Source organism: Pinus tabuliformis, chromosome 9 (assembly GCF_031772625.1).
Source record: "Pinus tabuliformis cultivar Carrire ecotype Pingquan chromosome 9, CPIR1, whole genome shotgun sequence".
Taxonomy (NCBI): domain Eukaryota; kingdom Viridiplantae; phylum Streptophyta; class Pinopsida; order Pinales; family Pinaceae; genus Pinus; species Pinus tabuliformis.
The window spans coordinates 1,509,710,398-1,509,719,794 of NC_142307.1; positions in this window are offsets into that span (position 1 = coordinate 1,509,710,398).

The following is a 9,397-nucleotide window of genomic DNA, read 5'->3' on the forward strand; positions in this document are numbered from 1 at the left end:
TGACATTTTGTTGTAGCTCCTATGAGAGTTCTTTGAAAAAGTTGGAGATTGATAGAATCATCGGCATACAAATTGGAGGATCACTAGAGGTGATATGTCATCACGTGCACTTGGCAATCCTCCTTCACTTTTCCCTCATATTTGGGGCAATCTCTTGCAACCTTCATTGGGACTGGAGGCCAATAAGGTGAATGAAGAATAGGATCATTGGTGAGCCTTGAAACATCCAGAAGTTCCAACGTGGCCAAGAAAGGAAATTGCATGCTAAAAGGAATGTGGGTCCTTTATGGAGACCCAAACTGTGGAGCCCATCCTTGTTGGTAAGGATTTTCCCCCACAATGGAGGATTTTGTTGATATGGAATCTGATTTTTCCCCCACAAATGGTTACCTTTCCTATAGGGAGGATTCGTCCCTAGGTAGATTTGATATTGTCCTACCATAGGTCGTTTATGAGCATATGGGCTAAAAGGTTGTTGAACCTGTTGACATTGGATATAAGGATTTTGAACCTGCTGACCCTGTACATAAGAATTTTGAACCTGCTTTTGCAGGGGTTGTCCTTGACTTTGTAAAGGTTTACCTTGGCCTTGAACAAGCTGACCTTGCTAATATGCATATACGGCCTATTGCTACAAAGGCTTCCTTTGTGGAGTAGGAAAATTCTCTTTGCAGATAGAGACAATCCCTCTAGCCCAAGGGAGAGGGTCTCGCCACAAACAATACAATCTGACATAAGTTCCCTTAGATTGAGAATGGATAAGATCCTACCTCTTGTATCTCTTATCCTTGTTTGATGAAGTCCTTGTGTCTTTGCTCTAGCAATCATCTCCTCAATGTCAATCAAGCACCTAAAACAAATACATAAGAAACCAAAGCACACATGATAGCATACAATAGATTCAACCTACTTAAGAGACTAAGGAGTCTTAAGCTACCAAAATAACATATGCAATTGATATAGGAAACAAAATATCAGCTGTAGTATTATGAGAAAAAGGAAAGTACAACCTTCACCTTAGCATTGTAGGTTTCCTTCGACATGTCCGAGTTCAAGCACCACTGTTAGTGTCTCACGATTCACCTTAAACAATAGAGGTTCAAGGCTTCTTCCTCTTTTCTCCAAACCAAACAAACTACAAAATTATTCTCCCTTTACAAGCACAAACTAGAAAACTAAGGCTATCAAGAGTTGTTTTGGCTATCATGATTTTGCAGATTATTCCAGCCCTTTCATTAGCTAGCTGAGGTTGGAAAAGAAGAAGTTTATATAGCTTGAGAGAGGGGACATGGATCCTCTTATGATGGGAGATTTATTATCCCTTTTGTTTTGTTCCATTTTATTAGGGGAAAGGAGCCTAAACAATTTCTCTCAGTTCTATCTTAACTAACCATTTATCAGACTTCCATTCACGAAGCTTCTAGACCTAGAAGATTTGACTCCATTTTTAAAATCTTTCCAAAAGAGGATTGACACAGGTAATGGATGGATACCAGTGCTAATTAGTGTTAGGCTCGGTGTTAAACTCTACAAATCGGCACGGTGGAGAAACTCAAGGATACCGCTATCCTTAAAAACTGAATTTGAAGGAATATTCTCTGGAAATGATGTAAGAGGGAAATGTTATGTAGATGAAGAGGGACGTAAAGACCTGTTCTTCATGATAGGAAAACACATGATATTCACTATAGAGGTATACCAGGATCAAGGAATGGGGAGTACAGGGACAGTGACAAAATTCTATGAAACAGTCCCACACACCAGTTAAAATCACCATCCGAAACGGATAAATTTCCACTCAGGGTCTTGATTGAGTGATGTCCTTATTGTTGTCTTTCTCAAATTTGAGTATCAATAGGATCTTAAATGGATCTTCCTATGTGGCCCTTATTTCTTTAAAATAGTACAACTCTACCAATTCACCTAGAAGGAAATGTTCAACCCTGTTAAGGAGGAATTCTCTTCAACCTCGTGTGGATTAAATTATATTCCCTACCAAACAAGTTTTGTGATCCAGAGACATTAAAAGGCATAGGAAACACACTAGGATCATTTCCTATTCGTTGAAAAGATATAAAGAAGGGAGACTACACCTTATTTGCATGAATCTGTCTACATGGACATGTTAAACCCTTTCGAGGATATATCTATATAAGTGATTAGGAAAATGCATGGGAGAAAAAGATTAATTATGAGCATGTCCTATTCCACCATATAAAGTTCCATGAACATGGCCACCTCTTTAGGGGATTTCTAGTAAATAAGCCTTTATAGCTTCCAAAACCCTAATCAAAGATGGATGCATATTGGTATCAGAGAGTACCCATTCATAGAAGGCAATCAAGAAAAATGGTAGGGTCTGGATCAAAGATAGAATGAAAGAATCAAGAATAGATATGAGATCCAGAACCAAATGGAAATCCAAATGGAGGGTAATGTGACAAAAATGGAATAACAACAACCACCTTAGGCTAGAGGATCCATCCTAGAACCACAATTGTAGTTGAGCATAAACAATGGTACCAATCCATAAAATCCCTCTAATGATAACATCATGACGCCTGAAACTATAGATACGATATAAGATGAGGCAGAAGACATGGAATGGGAAGTGATAGAAATTCAAGAGTTAGGGGTAACATGTGACAATTCGGATCCTTCTTAAATTTCAAATAATGTGGCGGAATTCATATATCAAACCTATATCCACACACAACAAAAACTACAGGAAAAATACAAAGGTAAGTCACATACAAACTATCCTCATCTCGGTGTGAATAATGGCAACACCAAGGACCTATTCAAGTTGAGAAAATAAGAAAGAAAAGAGAGGATGGAAAATGATGGATGGAGGGCCAACTAAGATAAAACCCCAATGGATGGAGGGCAGGAGGGGAAACTGGCACAGTAGGAAAATTATTCAAGAATTAGGAGATAAACTAGTGAACTCAAGAAGGATCAAACTAGTATTGCGATATTTCCCCCCTAACCCCTTGTTCTTGATGATATTAATGACATGTAATATGAGGGGTTTAAATGGAATATAAAATTATAGACTCAATGACAAAATTAAGCTAGAAAATCCAAATATATTTCTTTTGCAAGACTTTAAATGTTCATAGTAGTAATTGAGTAAGTGGATTCAATCCATTCATACGGATATCCAAATCATTATTGTGGATGTCCAAGATACGTATGGATGGCTTTTGATAGCATGGGATCCTATATTCATTACACTCTCAAAATTTGTAGATTCCAAATATACCCTCACACCTAGATTTCAATGATTAAGAGTGTCAACTATTAGATACATAACCAATGTATATGGTCCACACACTCAAATGGATAGAGTAGAATTCATCAATTCCATAAGAGGTTTAGGGAAACATATACAATACAACTATTATACCATTGGAGGATATTTCAATATTATCCACTTGTTGATAGGAATGAAAGGGGAAATCTAATGGCTTGATGAAGATTCCAAATATCTTAATGATTTAATTAATGATATTACTCTCATTTAAATGGAAACAAGTAATGGAGTCTTTACTTGGAACAATCAGAGGGGAGGTAGAGGAGTAATGGCCTCTCAGTTGGATGGATATTTAGTCTGAGAAGTTGTAGTTGTCATAGCCAAGGAAATTCATGCAATCACCCTCCCAAGTCACTACCCAAATTGTTGGCTTATTCACCTCAATTTAAGATGGGGGTGAATCCCAATAAGGAGGTTATTCTAGGTTGAATCCTTCTAAATATGACATGTTGCATTAACAGACAAGATTGAAAAGTGGCAGTCAAAAGCTCCCATTTCCAAAGGATTAATCATCTACAACTTCCATAAAAATTTGAAACATATCAAACATTGTCTAAAAGATTGGAATACGAAGGAGTTTGGAAGCATTCATAAGGAAATGAGGCAACTAAAAACTAAATGGAGAAAAAACAAATGCAATTAAGAGAACAAAGAAAATTTGAAGAATTAGCAAATAAAGAAACTAGAATCACCTCTTTGTGGAGGAAATACAAATCTAGGAGGAGATCTTATGGGGGATTAGATCGAGAATCCAATCATCGAAGGAAGAAGATTGTAATTCAAGAGCCTTTCACAAGTCAATGATCCAGCACAAATAACATAATCACATCACATATTTAAAATACCCCTAGGGAAACAATTTAAAAAACCACTAATACATACATGAATAAGTTAGAAAACCACCATTTGGGACAATAGGCCAATGATACATCCAATATATCCAATGAATTTAATATAATAATTTCACAATACATGTATCATATGTTTGCATCCTTTATATTTGGAGAAAAATGGATATATTGGGCCTTATCACTTGTGTCCAAATCCTTACTTTCCATATTAGTCAATGTTTCTCCCTCAAATACCTTCACCCCTTCCATGGGAATTTGATTGAGACCCCTTTCTCCTTTTATCATCTTTCTCATGGCATAAGGATTGAGTAGATCAATTAAAATTATTGCAAACCATATTCATGTTAAAGGTCTCTTTCTAAAATTTTATCCCTGCCTCTTCTCAATAATTCATTAGTGACACTCTACTCACGGGTCACCCTTGTGCTAATGATGTCAAAGCCTTCAGGAAAATCCTGGAGAACTTCCAAGAATTGTTAGGCATGGAAATAAATACATCCACTTATCAAATTTTCTTCTTTAAAACCCATTATCTATTCAAATTCATACATACCATATTATATGTGCTCATGAATGTTCTCTTCCTTCCAAATAGTTGGGTGCCCTACTCCTAGATAACTTTCTTAGACAGGTCTTATGGAAAGAATTTCTATAAAAATTTGAATAAAACCTTTCAAGTTAGAATTCTAGGGCTCACAATTTTTTGGGTAGACTCACGCTTCTAAAATCTATTCTTAAAACCATGGCTCTATACTTACTAAAATTGTACTGAAAAAATACAAAACATACAATTCTCTTTTGGGCAGATGCAAAAAGGGAGAGAAAATCACCTTTAATAGCCTGGAAAAAAACATGCTTACCCAAGATAAAAGGATAGATATGTTTACAGGTTATAGACTCATTGGTTAGAGTTATGGTCACTAGAACTTGGTGGAAATGGCTCATAGGACCTCACTCTCTTTGTGGTAGACTATGGAGTGTCAAATATACATCCAAAAAAACAAATAACAATCTGATAAGATTAGAAGTGGGTCTTCAGGAATCTCAAATCTAGAACAATGCATGGAACATCAAGACCTTATTCAGAAGCATTTCTTTTGGGAAGTTAGAGAGGGGAAGATGGATTTATTATGGGAGGACTCCTAGAATCAATATCCTAGACCAGTACAACTAGGACACTATCAATAATTAAATCAATTGACAATATATATGGTAATTTTTACTATCTTAGAATATTGGTAGGACATAGGAGACACCAATATATGGTGAAAATGTAAGAAAAAAGCGTAGTGGAATTATCCTAAGAATTAGGAATCCTTAGATGAACTATGTTCAAAACTTTAAGAGAGACCACTTAAATTCTTGGAGAGTCTTCATAAAACCAAATGGGGATGTAAAATGCATGGAAAATTTAACCCGAAAGAGCCATACAACTTAGAAATTAGATATGAATATCTTTATAAGGACCAAATTTGGAAGAAAATATGAAACTTAAAACATTGGCCCAAAGTCACTATATTCTTTTGTCGTTTCTGTCACTGCAAGCCTATCACATGGGACAAACTTCAAAAAAGAGGTTTCCAATGGCCCTCTCGATGCCTTATATGCAACAAGGAGCAGTAAATGTTTAACCACCTCATGCATGAACTATATTATGTCACAAACTTATGGATAAAGGATATGATATCTTCCATAAATATGAGAGAACACATGGAACCCTCACTACCACTATGTCATAATAGGAAAACATAATGTAGTGAATGAAATTGTTAAATTACACTTAGAGACTTATTTTTGGTTTCATATTATGGTATAATTGGAAGGAAAGGAATGGAAGGATTTTCCATGACACTGAACAATCCACTGAGGATGCTTGGCAGAGAATTACCTTGAACATAAAGTAAATCATTCTTATTGATAAATGGTCATTTCAAGAATATAAAGGAATCTTAGAAGAAGATCGAATTTCATAAGCTCTCAATCTTCATTCCTCTCATGCTTTTGCCACCACAATACCAAATCACTCAGCCTATGATAGCCATATGAAATCCCCCCCCCAACACACTTCCATTGAGAAGTTTGAAACTCAATATTAATGGGGCGTCTAAGAGAAACCCTAGAATTTCAAGCTTTGGGGGATTAATTCGAAACTCACAAAGAATTTTCCTTCACATATCTTACAAGATTGGTAAGTATTTACAAAACCAATGTTGCAAAGTTATTCATGTTGGATTATGGCATTTGCATATACATTAAGAGTGAATTAACTAATACCTTCATAGAAGGAGACTCCCTTTAAAGGAAAGGAGATTGTGCACATTGGTTAAGGGAACCAATAAATAGGGAGGGAATATAAATTTAGCAATGAGAATGATAATCAATTCAAAGTAAGAATATTAGTGTATTCCATGGTGTAGTTGTCATGATAATTGACTCAAAGTAAGAATATTAGTGTATTCCATGTGTAGTTGACAAAGAAATGAGTTGATTGAATCAAATAATAGTCAAGGACTGTCACAAGGCCGAATTTTGATAGCTACAAATTCTATCCTTTGGTTAATCAAAATGAAGAATTTCCTTCAACCTTAAGAATATTGGGATATCGTATTAAGTGGTTTCATAGAACCAAATTAGGTAACCTTACCAGAAATGGAAAGTGCATAGAGAAAAGCTTTTGTTGAAAACATAAAGAATGATTCAAAGAAATTGTGGCTTATCCAATAAGGGAGAGAATATTCAATTTTTTGTAAGATTTCAATAGATGTTCATGCGAAGTAGGCATGGGATACTCCTAATACATCCTATCAAGACAAAGACAAAGTAAAAATTGCCAAATTTTAGACACAGAGAAAGAATTTTGAAACTTTTCATTAGAAGAATGTAGACTCAATAGATTATTTTATGACATGAGTCAAGAACATTGTCAATCAATTTTGAACACATGGATTATACATTTTAGATCAAAATGTTGTTGAAAAAGTACTCAAGAGACTCCCTTAAAAAGTTGATATATTTTTAATAGCCATAGAGGTATCTAAATATATATCATAGTTGTTTGTAGAACAAATCACATTGTCTTTGTTGACATATGAGATAAGATTCAATAGAAGAAATGACTCTTTAGAAAGTGCATTTGAGTCTCAAGTATTAATTATCAAAGGAAGAGATCGATAAGTAGAGGAAGATGCAGAAGAGGAAGAACTCTCATTTAGGTAGGAGATAGTTCAACGTTAGAATAGACAAGATAATCTCACTATTTTCCTCAAAACCAAAGAGGAATGGGAAGACACTAAAATTAGTTAAGGAGGATTCACATGTAAAAAATCCATTTCTATGATTGCTAGAACCTTATTCAATATAAAATGGATTGCAGGAGAAAGCAATAATATTTTGACAAAAAGAGAGTTGATGTGACAAACATTAGTGCGGGTAAATCTAAATCCACATTCCTTTTATGTCAAGTAACTAAAGAATTCAACAATAATTATTTATGGTTGCCAGACAATGGTTGCAATAATCACATGATAAATAACAAATTTTATTTTCAATTTTAGATAATTCATTCAAATTAAAGTAAATTAAGAGACAATTGTCTAGTAAATGTTGAAGGAAAAGGAATAATCTTTATTTTAACCAAGCATGATGAAAATAATGATATGTCAAGTGTCTATTATGTACCTATTCTCAAATTTATTTTTATGACTGTAGGGTAGTTAAGCAAAAATCTATATGAAATCTTATTTCAGGGCCCCGCATGTACCATTTTAGACAAGTTTCCTAGTAGAAGAGAGATTGCAAAATTACAAATGACCAAAAGTAAAATATTTCTATTTAAGAGATGAGAAACCCTAGTTAGTCATTGTAATATTCACACAATGTTTCAATCTCATATAAATGGCATCTTAGATATGTTCATTTACCCTTTGATAGTCTTAGTATTTTACAAAATAAATCTATGGTCAAAGTTCTCCCCATGATACATGTTTTGGACAACTCTTGTGAGAGTTGCAACCTAACTAGACATCATATAGATAGATTTCTAGAAGTTACTTCCAATAGAGCCAAGGAACCAATTACACAAATATCTATGTAGTATAATGCAAATATAATAATTAGGAGGTAATTTTTATCTCACTTATTGATGACTTTAGGTAGGTAATCAACAAATCAAAATCTTTGTAAAATTCATATAAATCAAATCCACAATAGAGAAGCTAAGTTGGAAGTGCATTAAGGTATTATGATCATATGTATATGGTGAATAGGATTCCAAAGTTTCACAGCATTTTGTAGGCATTAAGGAATCAAAAGGCAGTTTACAACAAGGTACACATCACAACAAAATTGGAGTATCTGAAAGGAAGAACAGGACCATAATGGATAAGGAAAGAGGTGTGTTTAAGGCTAAAATTGTATCAAATGTATTTTTGGACGAAGTTGTTACTTGCTCAATTTATATATTGAGTTTATCACCAACCAAGATTGTTAAGGACAATGTTTCTCAGGAAACTTTGAGTTACATGAAATTCAAGGTGTCGAATTCTAAAAATTTTGGTTGTGCAACTTATGCACATGTTCCAAAGGAATTGAAAAAGAAGCTTGATGAAAAAAGTGAATATATATATATATATATATATATATATATATATATATATATATGTATATATATATATATATATATATATATATATATATATATATATATATATATATATATATATATACATACATATATATATATATATACATACATATATATATATATATATACATATATATATATATATATATATATATATATATATATATATATATATATATATATATACATACATATATGTATATATATATATATACATATATATACATATATATATATATATATATGTATACATACATATATATATGTATATACATACATATATATATATACATACATACATACATACATACATACATACATACATATATATATATATATATAGATATAGATATATACATACATATGCTTTAGACTGCTCACATTATTTGTGTGTTCTCTCTCTCTCTCTCTCTCTCTCTCTCTCTTGCATATATATATATATATATATATATATATATATATATATATATATATATACACACATGAGAGGGAGAGAACACACAAATAAAGTGAGCAGTCTAAAGCATATCTATCTATATATATATATATATATAGATAGATAGAGAGAGAGAGAGAGAGAGAGAGAGA